This window comes from Monodon monoceros, unplaced genomic scaffold (genome assembly GCF_005190385.1).
Source record: "Monodon monoceros isolate NGI ecotype Baffin Bay Population unplaced genomic scaffold, NGI_Narwhal_1 Super_Scaffold_11, whole genome shotgun sequence".
NCBI lineage: Eukaryota > Metazoa > Chordata > Mammalia > Artiodactyla > Monodontidae > Monodon > Monodon monoceros.
In genome coordinates, this window is record NW_021703767.1 from 102,791,643 (window position 1) to 102,813,219 (window position 21,577).

Here is a 21,577-nt window from a genome sequence, read left to right on the forward strand (position 1 = left end):
GTTTAAAATAAATCCTTCAAAACTATGGTATCTAAAACAGGCTTGGAAGGGAGTCAAAATTGCTCAACTAATTCACGTCACAAAAATAAAACTCCGTGAAGGGAGGAAATCAGCCTGTTTGTCACCACTGTATGCCAGAGTGGGCACAGCTGGACATAAGTTCTCAATAAATATTAATTGGATAAATTAATGAGTGAATGAGACCATCATAGGTATTCATAGCTGTAATAACATTTTGTAACTTTCCAGAATAACCCTAAATGACTTGTTCAATCGCTGAGGATCCCACAATCCTCAGATTGGGCTTGAGATCAGAAAGAACTGTGTTTTATACCTAAAACACCTGCTAGAGATACCAAAGGGACATTTTAAAACAGTCAGAGGAAACTTAAAGTGTATTAAGCCATGGATGCAAATATGAAACTTTAAATTAGTGTTGTGAAATTTTTAATTTTAGTTGGATCCTAACAAGATTATCTGTATATATGAACATGAAATCTACTCAGAAAGAAAACTGAAGCCTTAGTTAACACATTTAACTTTAGATTGTAATTTTGCCACTTAAAAAAAAACTTCCAGGGCTTCCCTGGTGGTGCAGTGGTTGAGAGTCCGCCTGCCAATGCAGGTGATACGGGTTCGTGCCCCGGTCCGGGAGGATCCCACATGCCGCGGAGCGGCTGGGCCGGTGAGCCATGGCTGCTGAGCCTGCGCGTCCGGAGCCTGTGCTCCGCAACGGGAGAGGCCACAACAGTGAGAGGCCCCCGTACCGCAAAATAAATAAATTAATTAATTAATTAAACTCCCGCAATTTTTATTTAATTTCCTCCTGAATTAAACTTTGATGCTTACTATGGAAATGCAGTTTCATGACAAAAGTCTTCCCCTTCCTATTATTTGTGATCTCTAGGAAACTCCTAAATAGAAATGTGGAACCACTCCATCTTCTCCAAAGAAATGTGATTATCTATGTTAATGAAAGATAAGTTTAACATGAAATAAAACCCAAGTAATTCAAATATTTTACTGCAAGTATTCATGTTACCCCCTACCTATTTTTGCCAGAGCTGCTGGCAAATTAAAAACTAAAACAAACCAAAACAACAACTTTTTAAATATTACCTCTTATTTACTAGATAGGTCACTTCCTAACAAGCAACTTGCTCTTTCATTCCAACATCAAATTCAGAAGTCAAGCTTGTGGCTCAGCAAAATTGCAAATTTCATGGACCGCTAGAATGATCTGAACATAGTAGAATTAAAAATGTTACATCCACATTTGCCTAGGGTCTATTTCATGGCCTTCATTAAATGTTTACCTTTCCTTTATATTCACTGGTTTGACTCTTAAACAATTGATAGATAACAGGTATGTGGTTAAGAGCAACTCAACTCACCTCTTCATCTACAAGTTCCTTTGTGTTTAACTCCCATTTCAGAACCCCCCTGTCCCTCTACTTACATTTTCCTACAGAGAAGAAAAATCCTATTATTTTTACTGACTACCTCGGGGAATACTTCCTGGAATATAAAGTCATTTCTTTTTTAACCATTTATAATTAAAATTTCTTCATTTGGGGTCCAGACAGCCATCATTATCCATCCAGTTCAGACCTGAAAAGCATCAGTCAATCTCAATGGTTTCTTCTAGGTCACAACGTCTGATACTCTTGATAACAGGCATTCCTCTTAATGCACCTCCTGTTTTCATCATCAAGAAACTCTAAGTGGGCCTTTTTTCCCCCTATCTAATGAGAGTTGTGACATTAGTAACATGTAGCCAAGGCTAGTACCCTTCTCTTGGTCCATTTGCCTGACCTTGACAATGTCTTCCTGATTGGCAAGTGTTCCCAATAAATGTTAGATACCCATACACTGCTCTCATTTCAATCACAGTAATTTAATACCTGTTTCATCCCATCAGAAGCTTCTTTATCAGATGATCAACCATACACTTAACTGGATGCTCAATTCTAAAGCCCGAATCAGAGACCATTCTAGGAGGTGTCAACTCGTAAAAGAGATCTGTACCTTTGAAATACAAGTAGAAGAGAGAGTCTACAAGGTTTGCCACATCTTTAATTCCATCTATGGTAGTTAGACTTTAACTTTCATTAAGTCAAGGTTTTTGTATCCTCACATCAGTGAGTCACTGAAATGTGGCATGAAAATAACTGTAAGACTTTTTGCAAACACTTTGCTAATTTAAAAGTTCAAGAAGGGGCTTCCCTGGTGGCGCAGTGGTTGAGAGTCCGCCTGCCGATGCAGGGGACACAGGTTCATGCCCCGGTCCGGGAGGATCCCATGTGCCGCAGAGCGGCTGGACCCATGGGCCATGGCCGCTGGGCCTGCGTGTCCGGAGCCTGTGCTCCACGGCGGGAGAGACCACGGCAGTGAGAGGCCCGCGTACAGCAAAAATAAAATTAAATTAAATTAAAAAGTTCAAGAAAGAAATACACCCCAGAGTGAAACCTTATTTTAGCCCTAAAGGAGCTGGATGATATGACAATATACATTTTTAATGTAATTCAATAAAAATCACTTAGTGCCATCCCCCATTTTCCCCTGAACTTCTCAATATGCTTCTTGGTCTAAAAGCTTTCAGAATTAATACAATACTAGAGGAAAATGTTGAATTGTGCTTTAATTTTATATTTGACATGGACCGAGTATCTTTGGCCATGCCAATTAACCTCCTTGGCCTTAATATGTCCATCAGTTAACTTTCTTATTAAATGGGGTTATACTTGTTCTGTTTTCTTAATGGGATGCTGTAATAAAAAGGAAAAATATTGTGAATTTTCTGTAAGTATAAAATGTATTTTCTCAATTTACTTCAATAAGCACAGGGATTGACAACCATAATGCAAGACACTAAGCCAGGTAGGAAGGATGCTGGGTTAACCAAGACATAATTCCTGGACATTACTAAGCTTTATTCATATTTGGGGTTTAGAATAAGAGTTTAATAAAAGAAGTGCAAGACGTGTAAACTGAAGATTACAAGACACTGTTGGAAAAAATTAAAGAAGATCTAAATAAATGGAAAGACAGCTCATGTTCATGGATAGGAAGTCTTAATATTGTTAAGATGGCTTACTCCCCAAATTGACATATAGATTCAATCCGTAGAAAGGGATATAAAATCCCTATCAAAATTTTAGCTGCCTTTTTCACAGAAATTGACAATCTGCTTCTAAAATTCATATGAAAATGCAAGGGATCCAGAATAAGAGAAGAACAGAACAGGAAAACCAATACTTTCCAATTTTAAAACCTTTTACAGTAAACCTACAGTAATCAAAACAGTATGATATTGCATAAGGCTATATATATTGATCAACAGAATAGAACTGAGTGTCCAGTAATAATCCCTTACATTTATGTTGTCAGTTTGGGCTGCTATAACAAAAATATCATAAACTAGGTGGCCTATAAACAACAGAAATTTATTTCTCACTGTTCTGGAGGCTGACGTCCAATATCAGAGTATTGCTATGGTTGAGTTCTTAAAAGGGCCCTCTTCCAGATTGCAGACTGCTGACTTCTTACTGTGTTCTCACAGAATGAAAAAACAGCTATCTAGCTCTCTGGTCTCTTTTTATAAGGGCACTAATCCCATTCATGAGGGAGCTACCTCTTGCCCTAATCACCTCCCAAAGTCCCTAATTCAAAATACTATCACACTGGGGATTAGATTTCACAGTATGAATGTTGGGGGACACAAACATTCAGTCCATACAAATGGTCAGTTGATTTTGGCAAGGGTGCTAAGACAATTCAATGGAGAAAAGACAGTCTTTTCAACAAACGGTGCTGGGACAACTTGATATCCACATGCAAAAGAATGAATTTGGATACCTACCTCACACCATGCACAAAAATTAATTCTAAATGGATCATACACCTAAATGTAAAATCTAAAATTCTAAAAATCCAAAAAGAAAACATAAGAGTAAATATTCATGACCTTGGGTTAGCAATGGTTTCTTACATACAACACCAAAAGAACAAGAGATCAAAGAAAAAAAGATAAATTAGACTTTATCAAATTATTAAAAAACTTTTATGCTTCAAAGAACAGCATTAAGAAAGTGAAGGTGCTTTGTGACCACCTAGAGGGGTGGGATAGGGAGGGTGGGAGGAAGACGCAAGAGGGAGGGGATATGGAGAGATATGTATACATATAGCTGACTCACTTTGTTATACAGCAGAAACTAACACAACATTGTAAAGCAATTACACTCCAATAAAGATGTTAACAAAATAAAATAAATAGAATAAAATAAGAAAAAAGAAAGTGAAAAGACAACCCACTGAATGGGAGAAAATGTTTTCAAATTATATACGGACAAAGGACTTATATCCAACTCAACAATAAAAAGATACAATTAAATAACCAAATTTTAAAAATGGGCAAAAATTTGAATATACATTTGTCTAAAGATGTCAAATAATGAATTAATTTATGAAAAATTGCTTAGTATCATGATTCATTAAGGAAATGCAAATCAAAACCACAATGAGATGCCACTTCACACCCACCAGAATGGCTATAATCACAAAGACAAACAATAACAAGTGTTGGCCAGGATGTGAAAAAAATTGGAACCTTCATACATTACTGGTGGGAATGTAAAATTGTGCACCCACCTTAGAAAATAGTTTTGCAGTACTTCAAAAAGTTAAACAGAGTTATGACCCTTCAAAAAGTTAAACTGAGTTATGGCTCAGTCATTCCACTCCTAGGTTTATACAAAAGAGAAATAAAAACATACATCCACCAAAAAATGTGTACAAAAACCTTCACAATACCTCAAAAGTAGAAACAACTCAAATGCCCATCAAATGATGAATGGATAAATCAAATGTGGTATAGTCACACAATAGAATATTATTCAGCAATAAAAATGAATGGATAACTAATACATGCTGTAATAGGGAAGAACATTTTGTATTCTATTACAAGTTAATCACTAAAGGGATGTTGCCTATAAGCTTAAATTATACATAAGGGTCCATTGCTGGGAACCCTGCTTCCTCTGTAATGAGCATTAAGCTAAAATACCTTTGTTTAGCTCACAGGAAACATCCTGACCAGGTCCAGCTGTGAATGACTGCAGGGAGGAAGAAATGAACACATCCCCTTTGGAGGCTGATGGGAACCAGGAAGTGTTTGACTTTACTCCCTCCCCTTTTAGTATAAAAGGAGCCTGAATTCTAACTGAGGCAATATGGTTCTTTGGGGCACGAGCCTACCATCTTCTTGGTTAGCTGGCTTTCCGAATAAAACCATTATTCCTTGCCCCAGCAACTCGTCTCTCAATTATTAGCCTGTCGTGCCATGAGCAGTATCAGCTTAGACTCAGTAACAATGCTACAACATAAGTGAACCTTAAAAATGTTATGCCAAATAAAAGTAATCATTCACAAAAGACCACATATTGTATGATTCCACTTATATGAAACGTCCAGAATAGGCAAACCTATAGAGACAGAAAGTTGAGTAGTAGTTGCCTAGGGCTGGAGGTGGGGGTGAGAAAATGGGACATGACTGCTAATAAATATGAAATTTCTTCTTGGGGTCATGAAAATATTCTGGAATTAGGTAGTGATGATGGTTTCACAACTCTGTGGACACACTAAAAACCACTGAATTGCATCTTATAAATGAGTGAATTAAATGTATGTGAATTATATCTCAATAATGCTGTTTTTAAAAAAAATAATAGGTAGAAGAAAATGACAGCCATTTTAAAAATAAAAAGATGAAGTGGTCAATATAAACTTTTAGTGGCTAGTTATGGTGAGATTCTGTTTTAATTTACACAGGTAATGGCATGCTGTATCTGCCTGATATTTAAAAGTCTAGTCCTGCTGGGAAGAATTTCTTGGTTGATTAATACATGGTTCGTGAGATGCTTCACCAAATTCTCCTGATGCCTCGCATAAAGCTGTCATACAAATTTCAAATACAGGTCACTAGATTAGATATTAGAGACTGGGACAGATGACCCAAAAAGGACCACGGCTTCATTTCCAGTTGCCATTGTGTTTCCATGAGCTTCTTTTCCTGTTGTTTACTCTTGACATCTGCATTTTCTTGTTGACTTATTTTCACTCTGGATTTGTTCTTTTTATCCCTAATACAATCCTGGCCCCAAAATTTAATTTCATAGTAATTAAAAATAACTTCACAATGAATGCCAAATTCTCCACAGAAAAATGTCACAACATTACAGCAGCTATGAATTTGAGTCAGAGAAAGAGGTTTTGTTGAAGATGGGAGACAACTCACTCAATGCGGGCAGGCAGTGATGGGGCCGGAGTCCTCCCTTTCTAATTACATAACTATTCATTGTAGCTGAAGAGTCTTACTCAAACTGATTAAGGATAAGAAAAGAAGCCAAATCAAAAGCCTTAAAAGAAGCAATAAACCCCTTAGCAAAGGAAGGGTGAAGTAAGTTTGTTCTGGGAGAGATGCAGTCACATGTCAAAATCCAAAGCAAAATGGTTGGATCAATCAAAATTTTTGGCCAATGTGATGATCAATTTTATGTATCAACTTGGCTTCACCATGGGATGCCCAGAAATTTGTTCAAACATTATTATGAGTGTGTCTATGAGTGAGGGTGTTTCAGGGTGAGATTAACCTTAGAATCTATAGACTGAGTAAAGCAGATTGCCCTCCCTATAGTGGATTCTTTTGAAGGCTCATCCAATCAGTTGAAGACCCAATAGAACAAAAAGTCTGAGTAAGAGTTAAAACTCCTCCTACCTGACAGCTTGAGCTGCAGATTGATCTTTTCCTGCCTTCAGACTTGAATTGAAATTCAACTCTTTTGGAGTCTCAGGGCTGCCAGCTTTTGGACAGGAATTTACACCATCAGCTCTCCTGGGTCTCCAGCTTGCCAACCTTAGATATGGGGACTCCTCAGCATCCACAGTCATGAGTAAGCCAATTTCTTATAATAAATATCTCAATAGATATGTAGATAGATAGATAGATAGATAATTGGTTCTGTTTCTTGGAAAACCCTGGCTAATACAGCCACTTTAGACCAATCCGTATCTCAGATAGTGGGAGTTCTCGTTATTATATTTAATCCATCAATCTTTCTCAAAAATAGGAAGTTTTCATCTCTAAGCTAATTTCTACTTTCTAAACCTGAACATTCTTATTTTTTTATCAACTACTGTTTTAGCAAAATTCTTTTAAAAAGATGGGGGAAGTAAAGAGTTCTGTTCCTGAATATGTGATACTGAATTAAAGTATGTTTTATGTTAGTCTGAAACATTAGGGTAAACAATGGGTCTCTCCGAAAAAAAAAATAGCTCATAGACAATACAGTTGAGTGAGTCATAGTTATGGGCACAAAAAGGGAGGACGAGGAGAAGATAGGGAGGAAGAATTGTGGGGGAAGGGAGGGGTAAAAGGAAGGAGGGAGGGACTAATCATATTCCTGACAGACTAGTTTAAAACTATACACGTTATAAAAATAAAGTATTTTAAAAGTGAAATCGTCATATTTAGCATTGTCTAAGGGCCAGACACTGCACTGATTTACATGAATTATAATCTCATTGAACTCTCTAGACAATAGTAGTGAACACTTATAGGACATTTTCTCTTCTACATGCTTTTTGCATATTAACATAAATAATTCAATATGGTTATTATCCTTTATGGCAGATGAGGAAACTGAGGCTTTAGAGAGATTTAAGTTAGCTCTCCTCATTCATGAAAGTGGTCACATTGGGATTTAAATATGGGAGGTTTGGCTCCAACATCTGTTCTCTTAACCTGCACAATACAGCAGGTTAAGTGTCACCTAAAAAAAGTTACCACCTCTCTGATTCTTGGTTTACTGTCTATAAAAATAAAATAAAAGCTCCTACCTTGCAAACTTGTAGCAAGAAAAAGAGATGATTATGGAAAACGTTGGTGGCTGTAGTTCAATAAATGATAGTCATTATCATCATTATTCTTCTTTTGAAGTTTGGCAGAGAGCTCAAAGACCCCAGCCATACAACTTTCCTATTTTGTTTGTTTGTTTGTTTCTAAACGAACAGGCCTAATTAATGAAGAAAATAAAATTCTATGTTAATAGAGGGAAACTGAAACAAAAGAATTGATAGGATAATGAAGGATATCTGGTGCATCTTTACAACAACATAGCCAGGAAGGGAAAAAAATGTTTTCCATTTTACAGGAAAGCAGAATTATCCATTTTTTCTGAAATAAATAAATATAAAATTACTAAAGGGACTTAGCCAAAGGTATACCGCTAGTTGGTGACTCAGCGAAGACCAAAATACGTAAGTTTCACTAACATATGACAATCTTTTCAAATATCTTTACAAATCTATTGAGTGTTATGAAGAGTTCTACTCTGGGAGAATAATAACATTTTATGCCACTGTCGACAGGAAAAAAAAAAAAAAAAAAAAGAAACACACAACCTAAAATTTGCAAGTTATGTTTTATTCAGTGACTGTACTGAGGACTATAGCCTGGGTAGACAACCTCTCAGATAGCTCTGAAGAAATGTTCCGAAGAGGTAAGTGAGGAGCCAGGATATATAGGAGTTTTTGCTGGGAAAAAACAAGTAGTAGAACATCAAAAGTTACTGCTAATCAAAAAGAAAAAAAAGACAAAAACCCCCCAGACTTCTCAAGTTAATGATTCTAGTGCTTTTCTATGTACAGGAAGATGCAGGAGTCTGGGCTCACTGAAATTATTTCTTTAATATGCATCTTAATTATCTAGAGCCAGTATCCTGTTTTTCTCCATCCTGAATTCCCCTCAGGGCACATCAGTGGGGCAGCTCCAGTGGCTGATGGAGGGCAACATTGTTTACTGAAATGAAAGGCATCACTTTTTTTGTCACGCTATCATAAAAATAAGTAGTGCTAATCTAACAATGTTTAAAAAAAATAAGGAAGGTTAATCTGCACGTAGTGAAAGCAAACCAGAAAGAAGTAAATAAAATTTGCTTCAAATTTCTGTTCTTGCTTTTAAATACTCACATCTGTTACTGCTTTTCTTTCTTTTCCCCCTTCTGATAATAAGATCAATAGAAGAGAATAAGAGTTAATACATAAAGGGAGATATTGCTGATATAGTTAGTTTCTTTTCTCTTGATTCCTCTGATATTCCATTGTCTTCTCTGTCTTGTCCAAATAGATGTAGATACACTTTGGACATTGTATAAAAAGGCAGCATTTGAGGCTGCTTTAGAATAAATTCTTCAGAAAACCTTTGTCAAACTGGTCTTACTGCTGCTCTGGGAATTTCTGTGTTGTTCTCTTGGGGTCTCTTTATTGCTAAGAACAGCTTTTAAGGTCAAGAATTGTGCCTATTATGATACATCTCATATGTTTGTTAATGATTAATGGGACAGACAATTAGTCCCTTAATGAAATACTGCTTTTCCAATTTTTAGAATAAACTACTGACTCTCATTACTATTATGATCTTTATTCTAATATTAAAAGTAAGAATGGTTAAATGTTAGGGTCTTTCCATTAAAGACTTCAGCCTAAGCACTGCATCTCTCTTAAATTATAATCAGTGATTTGGAGCAATGACACTCATTCTGCTAGAACACAGCCACATAGGAACTCAAAAAATATATGAATTAGGAAAGAAGGAAGGAAGGAAGGAAGAGAGGGAGGGAGGGAGGGAGGGAGGGGGAAGGGAGGGAGGAAGGGCAATCCTGCTTTTGCCATTCACTTTATAAGAGAGGGGCTGAGTATTTTTAGATTCAGGGGTGTCTCTCCAAAGCATTCCAAAGGTACTCAGTCATGATGTTTGGATTCGTAATTGCTAAAAAGTCATGGAGGAGGTAGCTGGGTCACTGAAAGGAAGGGAAGGAAGGTAGAGTCTTACTAACAAAGTAGGAGAGATGTCAATGGACAGAAGAGGAGATCCTGAAAGATGGTGTTTAGAGAAGGAGGAATTGGGGGAGGGAGGGGAGGAGTAGGGAGTGGGGGAGATAGAGAACTATACAATTACTTTGTAAACAGTGGCTCTTTTAATTTTTCAGAAGAACCCCATGGAGGCAATATTATTTCCACCTCATAGATGAGAAAACTAAGGTACAGAAATACTAGACAAGTTGTCTCAGACTACAGTTTCTTAGTAGAAAAGATGTTAGTAGAACCAGACTTTGCCCCAAAGTACATACTCTTTCTACCATGCCACCCTGGGCAGGTTTGGAGCTTGAGAAAACTCACATTTCAGGCTATTAATTTTGGTCCCCTGGAGGTAAGACCATTTTCAGGCTGGTCATTTTCAGTGGATTCTCACATCATGTCCTTTCTCCTTCTCCGTGTTCTGAACTCCAGAGATATTCCAAACAAACTTTCTGGGTCATAAATACAGATTTTACAAAGTGATCTTATTCTTTTCCCTGTAATATCTGTCCTCAAACCTCCCAGGTTACCTTGAGAGCATATAGTCTTTTATTACTTTTAACTTTGATTACTTTATAAAGTTTTCTACTCCAGCAAGCATGTGTCCTTTAGTTCTTCAACAGCTGCTTTATGATAATGATGATGAAAGGCCTGGTTCCAAATGTTCAATTGATACAATTAGAATTACTTTATATTCTTAACATTCTTACATTCTAAAAAATTTTGCCTGCTTCTTCAAATCTTATTCCCTTTTCTATAAGCTGTGGTATGTCTTAACCATTTGTTATCTCACTATTTCTAGTTATCAGCACAAAGGGAGGATCCTCTCTGTAGGAAAAATAATATTATCTTTTCTTTGTTTTGTTTTTAATATCCAACTCATCTGTGGCTATATACCACTTTTCTAATGTTGCTTGTACCTTTGTTTCTTGATTTTTTCTTGTTCTTTGCAATAAATAAGTTTTTTATTTCATTGATCAGTTCTCCTTGTTTTTTATTTTTCTATTTCATTAATTTCTGCTTTTATTTATTTTATTTTTATTTTTTGCAGTACGCGGGCCTCTCACTGTTGTGGCCTCTCCCGTTGCGGAGCACAGGCTCCGGATGCGCAGGCTCAGGGGTCATGGCTCACGGGCCCAGCCGCTCCGCAGCATGTAGGATCTTCCCGGACCAGGGCACGAACCCGTGTCCCCTGCATCGTCAGGAGGACTCTCAACCACTGCGCCACCAGGGAAGCCCTCTGCTTTTATTTTTAACATGAGTTAACACAATTTTTTGTAATTTCTTCTGAGCTTCTTGGTTTGTACCTTGTTTTGCAATAAATACATTGAACGTTGTATGGCTTTTCTATACTCTCCTGATTTTATGTAGGATTTTTGTTTTTCTTCTGTTTCTAATGTAGCTTCCCATTTGTGTTTCCCTTTAACCTACGTTTAAAGTATTCTTAAATTTCCAATTGTGCTATGTCAATCGGGGGAAATGAGCTGTGTATGATTTCTGCCACTTAAAATGTGTCTATCTAATAAAAAAAAAGTGTCCATCTTTATTTTGTGATCTAGTTAAGTTTTGAGAATGTTCTGTTTGTAATAAAAAAAAAAACACACCGGGGCTTCCCTGGTGGCACAGTGGTTGAGAAGCTGCCTGCCAATGCAGGGGATATGGGTTCGAGCCCTGGTCTGGGAAGACCCCACATGCCGCAGAGCAACTGGGCCCGTGAGCCACAACTACTGAGCCTGCGCATCTGGAGCCTGTGCTCTGCAACAAGAGAGGCCGCGACAGTGAGAGGCCCGCGCACCGCGATGAAGAGTGGCCCCTGCTTGCCACAACTAGAGAAAACCCTCGCACAGAAACGAAGACCCAACACAGCCAAAAATAAATAAATAAATAAATTTATTAAAAAAAAAAAAAACCTATTCTCCATTTGGGGGTGCAAAGATATACATAAAGGTGTATCTGTGTGTGGTTATATTACATATGTCATTTAAGATGATTTTTAATGGCCTAGATGCTTCTGCAAGCTATAGCAGTTTTTCCCCACCTACAGTTCAAATAATTGCAAGGTCTCATAGCCATTTCACAAACTTTGGGCAGGAAGAGACCTATTTCTATACTCCCACAAATGTACAATCACGGGGAGTATGGGGGTAGGCATGTCACAATCTGATAAGAAAACTAGATAATGAATAATGAGACCTAAAAACCAGTGTAAATAGTACTGACACCACCGCAGTAGGGGCTTGGCGACCTGAACAAGTCACTCCTCAGGGTTTCTATTTCCTCATCTCCCAATGGGGGTGGTCATACTTGTGCTGCCAACATGACAAGGTTTGTCAGGAGAAGCCAGAAGATAAGGAATGTGAACAACATAAAGTGGTAAATAAAAAATATTAGCAGAGGTTGCTACTATTTAGATACAAGACACAGAAAAGATAACGGCGTAAAACGGCCAACACAGATGCTCCAAGGTGCTCGGTTTCCATTGGTTCCCTTCCCTGGCCCCAACCACTTTCGGCTTCCTTTGGGGACACCTCCCCCCGGCTTGCAGTAACCCCCACCCAGTTACATGAATCTCTCTCTTCGTTGCACCGGCAGGTTGGAACCTGCTGGAAGCGCGTTGTGAAGTGAACGGGAACCTGCCCGCAGCTAAAATTCGCGCTTCAACACAATGAGGCCGAGCGTGTGCAACGTGTCCTCCTTAGGCGATGGGGGCTGACGGGCAGATGTTGCCCGAATGCTCATTAATCAAAAGACTCTTTCGCCCTGGACCCCACTAGGTCTTGGGCAGAGTCTCGGCTACAGAGATATCGGGGCTAGGAGCCTCAAGGTCCTCTGCGCTCTCAGCAAGCAGCCGCGGCGTTCAATCGAAGCACTGTGTCCTTGGTAGAAAAGGAATCGATGGTGTTCTGGACGCTGGTTTTCAGGGAAGATGCTCTTCGCGGTCCCGCGCCTCCCCGGGAAGATAATTGAGCGCCGAGCGCGAGCGCTGGGGTCGCCGGTCCGGGAGCCGCGGCAGCCTGCGCCGCGAGTGTAGGCAACGAACCTCCCAGCCCTCTCTCCCCAATTTGCCTTCCTGCCGCAGTCCGGCCCCAAATTCTCTTCACTTGTGAGTGAGCACACACAAGTTCGCTGGGCACGATCCTTCCATCTGCTTCCCCGAGGGGGTCCAGCCTTTCAACGATTAACCGCCCAGCCAACGGGGAGGAGGGAAGGTGCTGGATGGAGGGAGTGGGGCGGGGAGAGGCGTTTTGCACGTTCAAAGGCACCAAAATTAACTGCCAATGCTAAAAGGGTTTGTTTTCTTCCGTTTTTGACAGACGAATTTGGTGGGATGCCTGCTGGGCCGACTGCCGCCCCGGTCCGGAGCCCTGGGCTCACTTCGCAGCCTGCCGCCGAGTTTCAGACCGCAGTCCTCAGCATCCGCCCGGCTTCACCCCCTTGCCGAAGTCTGCAGATCGATGGATGCTGGGCGCAGGCTTTCCCTGGGCGGGTTGACGTTGGCTTAGGCTAAAGCCCCAAAGCTCCCACCTTCGCCTCCTGTTTATCTGCCCGCTCCCACCACTACCACCGAAGTACGTGCCCCTCCGGTAGCGTCGGGGCTCCGATCCGAGCGAGGGGGAGGGCGCCTCCCCACCCCCTCCTGCCCATCCCCGCCGCGACTCGGGGTTTTACTGCAGCAGCCGGAGGTGACAGCGACGCCTTAGCCTGCTCCGTTGCTCTCAGAGCCCCGGCTTCCCCTGCATCCGGAAAGCACCCCCTCCTGAGAGGCTCTTCCCCGGAGAAGTGCTAACGAGCTACAGAAAACCAAATTTAAAAATGTAGAAGTCGCTGGGCTGCATTCCTCCGAGGACGAGCCTGGTCGCCCAGGACTGAGAGTGGCAGCGTGTGGGAAGTTGGGACCATAGAGCAAGGGGGGAGGGGAGTGGTGCAGCCGGCATTCTCTTCTGGAAGGAGTCGTTGGGAGCAGTGCGGTTGGACACAAGTTTGCCTGGGAGTGTTTTCCTTTTGTCAATAATTAATCACCGGAATCAGTCTGGCAGAATTGGAGTTTTAGCAATAGTGCAGAGGGCGGGGCCGAACACCTAACTCTTGGAGCCTCGAGGCGCCCAGCGCAGTGGGAAGCTCGCAGCAGTTGGGGAGAAGCCAAAGCACTGGTGCTCACCTAAGCCGCAAGGAGATACACCCAACTGGGAGGTAAGCATCTTCCATCTTCCAAATATCTGCTTGAACTGTAAAGTAGCTTTAGAAGGATAGAGTTCCTGTCTTTATAAGGAAAAAATAATACCAAGCCATAATGCAATGTACCAGCTTATTATTTAACTGCGTTAAAAATTTTAAGAATTGAATGGGCTTTTCCATTTGCCTTTAACTATGTTAGAAACTAAGATGTTTCACTCAACAGAAGTCAAACTTTATTATTAAAACTTTCCCAGCCAGAAGAAGAGAAAATTACTTTGTTAATTACTTTCATTATTTATCTTTGTGTGGTTCAGTAATAACTATTCAGAGACATGTCATTGGGAGGTGCTTGATTTCATTCTTAAATATTCATCTTTATCTTGTTTCATGCTCTTATATTTTTTGCCCATAAGCTACTTGAGCCAATAATACACACAAGTCAACTGACCAAAATGTGAAGAGTTTCCAACAAGGAATACATTTTAACATTTTTTCATGATTATTACACAGGATGTATTTTCTTAAAGATGATTGTGTTCATTTATAAGTAACTAGACTTCTAAACCCAAGGAGAAAGGTACATATAGATAACTTTGACATGCGGGTGGGGATGTGGTATAATAAAGAAGGGTTTAGATAAGAGCAGAGATTCTAGATCTGTTTCAACTAAAATGACATTCAACTGGTTGGCAATGAACATATGAACCCAGCCCTTGATCAAATAAAGAATTTGAAGAATTGTTAAATGTAAATCTTAGCCTTAAAACTACAAATAAATGCACCAGGGAAGTTGGGAAAATTGTTTTTCTACAAGACTTTGTGGCCCAGTAGTTCTTTTGAATTAAACAAAAGTTAAGAAATACATGATCAGTTTTGCTTGTGAATTTTTTAGATTAGTGCATAAAACTAATGAGGTTTGAATAATTTGATTTTCACGTCTAAATTATTTCTATGCTTTTTAAAACAGGCATCATTCTGATGACTGTTTCAATGGCTGTGATGGTTTTGCACATAGATTCCTAGAGCAACAACAAACATATGAAATGTACTGTCACCCTCATTACCCAAAGATTTCTATACAACTATTTAATAACAATAAATTAACAGTGGTTCGTCAAACCAAATGGGTGGGCATTCTAGAAATTTAGTGGATATGAAGTTGAAAGTCAACCAATTCTCAACTTCAACTGGTTTTCTTAATCCACTGTGTGTAAATTTGCAAATACTTTTGTAAAAAACTGTCCTTTGTAATTCTATATCTACTATGTCAGTATAAACTATTTCACCACCAAGTATACAAGATGCAAAATCTTCATTAAAAATTATCCAAATGGGACTCAACTTCCAGAATGGTGGTATGAGGAGCTCTGTGAACCCACCCCTTAGCAAAACAACAATACTATAACTTTAAAATTACAGTTGAAAATTGTAGGTACACAACTATTTAGTCTCTAGAAATTGTCCTGAGGAAATACAACAAATGTAGAAAATTTTGTTCAAGACAATCCACTACATTTCCATAAGAACAGCAAGAGTTTGGATTTTGAACCACAACTCACTTCCCTGCCAATTCCACCTGGATGTGATGATGCTCCACTCTGAGGGGGGGTACAGCCAAGAACACAGGACTCCCTCTCAGCCTAGATCCCAGCATAGGGCTATGGTATATCCCTGGGAAAGCAGGCCACAAGCATCTCATCCACCACCAGTGTTGCAGAAGCTCTACCCTAGGCAAGAGCATGTGAAAGATCTGAGGCTCTCCTTCCAACCATCCCGCATTCTTAATGCAAAAGAGGAAAAACTCAACAACTAAAAGACAAATAACCCATTTAAAAATGGGCAAGGGATTTTAGACATTTCTCTAAAGAAGAGGTACAAACGGCCAATCACCGAAGAGGTTCTTACTATCATTTAGTCATTAGGGAAATGAATATCAAAAACACAAGATACCACTTCACACCAACCAAAATGGCTATAATCAAAAAGAAAGAAAATAACAATTGTTGGAGAGGAGGTGGAGAAATTAGAACCAGCATATATTGCTGGTGGGAATGTAAAATGGGTGAGTTGCTGTGGAAGATAAGTTGGTAGTTCCTCAAAAAGTTGAACATAGAGTTACCATACAACCCAGCCGTATAACCCATATAATTCCACTCCTAGGTATTATCCAAGAGAACTGAAAATCTAGGTCCCTGTAAGAACTTGTGCACAAATGTTCACTGAAGCATTATTCATAATAGCCAAAAAGTGAAGATAACCCAAGCATCCATTGACTGATGAATGGATAGATAAAATGAGATATGGAATGGAATGATGGAATATTATTCAGCAATAAAAAGGAATAAAGTACTGATATGTACTATGGCATGGATGAACATCGAAAAGATTATGCTAAGTGAAAGACTATATATTGTGTGATTCCATTTATATAACATATCCACAATAGGCAAACCTATAGAGACAGAAAGTAGATTAGTGGTTGCATATGGCTGGAGGGGATGGGAGTGGCAATGAGCAGGAATAGGGAGTCACTGCTAAAGGGTACAAGGCATCTTTTGGGGGTAACAAAAATGGTCTAAAATTGATTAGTAATGGTTGCATAACTTTGAGTATACTAAAAACCACTGAATTGTGTGCTCTGGGTGAATTGTATGGTGTTTGAATTATATCTCAATAAGACTGTTAAAAGAACATGTGGGTTTAGAACTTGGAGTTCATGAATCTTCATGTACCACCAGACCAATAGTTTATGTGAAGATCTTTCCTAAGGGCCACATGAGATAGATGAAATAATTGAGTGACACAGGGGATACATATTATATGATTTGTATATGTTTACACACCTGCCCAAGCTTTTCTCTGTTTAGAAATGTCAAATGTCATTGATGCAGTCCTATAGAGAATTTGTTTGCAATGCCCTAACTTTTTGGACTCATCCACTCATTATATTAATCCAAGCTCAGCGAGGCCAGCTGTTCCTCCTGTTTCTAGATAAGTCTAGTTCTTTATCAGTTCTTTAGGCCAGTTGTTGAGAGAGGCCACAATGGGTGAGAGAGGGAGGGTACCTGAATCTCAGCCAAAAGTGTACTTGTCTGCCACGAAGACTAACCCGGTTTCACTTGCACTAGATTGGCCCGGAAGTAGAAGTCTTGGGGGTAAAGGAAGAGCTGGAGCGGCCACTGTAGTACTCAGAACACACTGACATGTCACTGCTGGGAAGCATCTCCAGTGATTATAATAATCTTAAATATAGAAGCTCCCAAATAATTAATATTCTTCTCTATTCATCTTCTATATTTTGTGTTCCCATAAACTACCTGATCCTGTAAAGAACTGTGGAACTGTATGATAATGCTTTGTCCATAAATGGGAATATAAAATTAGTGAGTCTGAGTTTCATGGGGGGTATAAGCAACACCTGAACTTGTTGCCAGCAACAGTTATGAGTACACTGAGCCAAAGTATACCTTTAGCTTTAGGGATTCAAATAAGTCTACCTGCATCAGGAAACCTCAAGATTTTCCATTCTCTCCAGGCCAAGTTTATCCTTCCATGCACAAGTTTAGAAGAGCATACCATGCTGATGAAAATGGGTTTCACGCAGCTTTCGACTATCAAAGCTTTTGTAGAGATCCTATTGTCATATCTTGTCAGATTTCTAAAAAATAATTTTAAATGTCCAACCAGTTGTCTATAAACTAAGTACATGTAGGAAAAACCTGATCATAGTTATTACTTATTAATATTGCTTTGATTAGGATTAATAATGCTTTAATTCAACATATTTATTGTGCATCTACCCTGCACCAGGACAATTCTAGGCCCTGGATGAGTAATAAACAAAACAGACAAAAATTCCTACCCTTCAGGGGCTCAAATTCTAGAGGGGCTGTCATATAAATACATAATTTTTAAGTGAATTATACAGTGTATGAGTAGGAGATAAGGGCTCTGGATAAAAACTAAGCAGGGAAGGGAACGAGGTACAATTTTAAACTGTGGCATCAGGCTAGGAAGTAAAATTATGTAATTAGATAATATAAAGGTCACGTATGGGATGGGCTGTAAGGATTACCTGCTCCAAGTTAACTTCTCCCCCGAGGAGCTTTGGTTTCCCCTTCCCGTCAGCATTGTTTTACTACCTTGGATTTACTGCTGTTTCACCAAAGAAAATATTACATTAGCCCCAACATTCCAAGCAAGCACAAGGAAGACATAACTTCATGTCTTTTCTAAAGAACTACAACCTAAATAAAACACCGCCTTATGACAACAAAAATTCTTGTTATGGGAAATCATTAGCCTGGGCTTTCAGTTTTCTCGTGGCCTTTCTCTCTTGCTTTGCCCTGGATTCGTGTAGTCTGCCAGAGGATTGTGTGGTAAATAATTAAGGACCACTTTTCCAAAGCTAACACCTTTTGAAAGAGTGAAGAGGGTGTGGGAGAGTTTGAGAGAAAGAAAAATTTCTAGGACACTCTGGAAAGGTGAAAGGAGAACAAATCTTTCAGAACTACATAACAGAGCATGGAACCCCACAGATCAACTGGAAAAAAGGAGAAAAGCAACCAGAGAGCCTCTGCTTTCCCAGACTGTCCTAGAATCTCTCCTCAGGGCACCTGGCTTAAAAGATACCTGAGGACACATTGTTCTAGTAAAACATAATGGGTGTGGCAGATCTCCTGAAATAGAACTTTTAGAAAATGGCTTAAAAGGGAGCAAGGACTTGATTTTTTTTTTTTTTAAGTCAAAAGGGAACATTTATTTCAGGCTTGAGGAGAAGCATTTGAATCAAATTAGAAATAAGTCAAAAACCTCCCTGTTATAAAGGAGTTATTATGGAGCATTAGAATTCTCATTCATTTAGTTAACAGATTTTAATTGAGCAGCCACTATGTGCCAAGTACTGGGGGAACAACACCGACCTTTCTTTCCTGAGAAAGGTCAAAGACCTTTCTTTCTTGAGGTTACCTTATATGCTTTTTGTTACAAAATAGTCAAAGCACACACCATGATGAGGACAGAACTTTTTTTTTAATTGGGGTTTAGCTGTTTTACAATGTTGTTAGTTTCTAGTGTACAGCGAAGTGGAGTTCCCTGTGCTACACAGCAGGTTCTCATTAGTTATCTATTTTATACATATTAGTTTATATATGTCAATCCCAATCTCCCAATTCATCCCACCCCTCATTTCTCCCCTTGATGTCCATACGTTTGTTCTCTATATCTGTGTCTCTATTTCTGCCTTGCAAACTGGTTCATCTTTTTGACCTGCCTGTCCTGATACCCCCTTCTAGGCTGGGTTAGAGCCTCTTTCTATGCCCCAGAGTACCCTACACTTCCCTATCATAGCACTTATCGCACTGTGTAGGACACTTGTGTAATTGTCTCTCTTCTCTAGAAAGTGGCCTGAGGAGAGTGAGTACGTCAGTCTTATTCATCGTTTATATCCCTAGTACATGCTTACTGAATATTTGATTAGATGGATAGATGGATGGATGCATGCATGCATGCATGCATGGTGATTTGCCAGGTTGTAACCAGAGGTCTTTGCATAGAGAGGCAGCCTGGCGGAGTAGTAATTAAGAGTGTGTGCTCTACACTAACTGTGAGACTTTGGGTTAATATTGAAATTTCCCAATGCCTCAGTTTCCTCATTTGTAAAATGGGTATAGAAATAGTGCCTCTATTATAATGTTGTTAAGTGAACTGTCTAAGGTAATACATATAAAGTTCTGGGACATAAGTTGCTCAATAAATATCCGCTATTATTACCGATACAGAATGGCAGTTTCCTGGGTGACCGTTTGCTACTCAAATATTGCATCCCTGCCCTTTCAGCTCTATTATAAGATTGAAGGATGTCCATTAGGAATTCTAAACTAAAGTTATCACTTTGGGTTCAAGATCTCTGAAAAGATTATAAAGAGAATTTGGGAATGAATATAAGTAGAATATTGAACAAGAAAATTTGAAGGACTAGAAAAAGAAAGAAGGAAAAAAGCTCAAGATGGCACGTCCAAAGCAATTTTTCTGGGGCAATAATACCTCTACTGCTCTCACACCCACCAGCCAAAGTGCCAGTTCATCTCTGTTCTGGAACATACTTGTGCCTCACAGAAGATGCAGAAGAAGACAGAAAAATGGAAAAAAAATTTTATTCGAAGTCAAGCCTTATCTAAACCTAAGAGTGTTATATTGTCTTTTTTGCTTCTTTTGAAAGTTTGATAATCCTCTTTTTGTATAAGATCTTTAGTCAGAATTATCCTAGTGCCTCCTCACATGCAGTGTTTATCTATTACCTTCTAAATAAGATGAAATGCTAACCTGTGACCATCTATGGAAACCTAGTAACTTTAATACTTCCCTCTACTGCTATTAAAGAGAATTCTCTTGGCCTCTTCCCCAAACATGGGGGAATCTCATGTTTTTATCTTCTTCTAAGAATAGTAAACTGCTTCTTAGTTGCAGCATGCAGACTCTTAGTTGTGGCATGTGGACTTCTTAGTTGCAGTGTGCGAACTCTTAGTTGTGTCATGCATGTGGGATCTAGTTCACCAACCAGGGATCAAACCCAGGCCCCCTGCATTGGGAGCTCAGAGTCTTACCCACTGGACCACCAGGGAAGTCCCAGTCATTAAATTTTTAATAGGATATTTTATTGTCTAAAACTTTAAACAAAGAAAAAAATCAGTCAGGTTGGTCTAGTTCTGGTCTTGATGGGCAGGAAAATCAGGTTATATTTCAGGACAAAAATGTTGTTCCACAGGTTTCCTCCATTTAAGAGGAAACCCTGATGCAAACACAAAACATGATATGGTACCCTCTCCCCACCCCTATGACCTACAGGGCAAATTTTTTCTCCGAGACTCATGTGAGTCACCATTTTACCTACTTAACATCATTTGTGTCTTATGGGTTCAATAGAGTCACCTGAAAGGAATCTCTTAGGAGAAGAAATAAAATGCATGTAGAAAATAAGAGGAACAAATAATATTGTGATAAAAGTTACCAGCTTTGAGCCATTACTAAAACCAGGCACCATTAAGCATCCTTTACCAATGTTGTGTAATCTTCACAACAACACAGAAATAACTAACCATCTCTGTGTTAGTGATGTTGTAACTGATGTTTACAGAGGTTAAACAACACCCAGAATAACACACTATAGCAAACTCCAGTTTGCCAATTTCAAAATCCATATTCTTTTATTATGGAAAAAAATTTAATGAAGCAAATCATTCTCCAATGGGATACTGAATGCTATTATAGAAGTAGTACCTTAGATGTGATGAAAGCTTAGTAATCTCTTCTTAAACCCTTCCTTCTGATGGGTAGCAACCCTCGGAAGGTGCTGTCTAGACTCTGTTTGAACAGTTCCCTAATGGAATTCTCACTACTTCAATCAGCCAACACTTTCCCCTTTAGATTACTCTTACTGTTTAAAGTTTTTCCTGAGTTTTTTGTTTTTGTTTTTGTTTTTGGCCAC

At 39.1% G+C, this 21,577-nt stretch overlaps 1 protein-coding gene and 1 pseudogene across 1 annotated transcript in view; both read left to right on the forward strand.

Annotated features, from left to right (window-relative positions):
* LOC114890333 overlaps nucleotides 1-13,503 on the forward strand; it is a 54,434-nt pseudogene extending 40,931 nt beyond the window's left edge.
* A 560-nt stretch (nucleotides 13,504-14,063) lies between these two features.
* LOC114890880 (serine palmitoyltransferase small subunit B) overlaps nucleotides 14,064-21,577 on the forward strand; it is a 28,075-nt gene continuing 20,561 nt past the window's right edge. The window contains exon 1 of the mRNA XM_029214812.1: nucleotides 14,064-14,106. The gene's annotated coding sequence lies outside the window, so the exon portion shown is untranslated. The remainder of the gene's footprint in view (nucleotides 14,107-21,577) is intronic.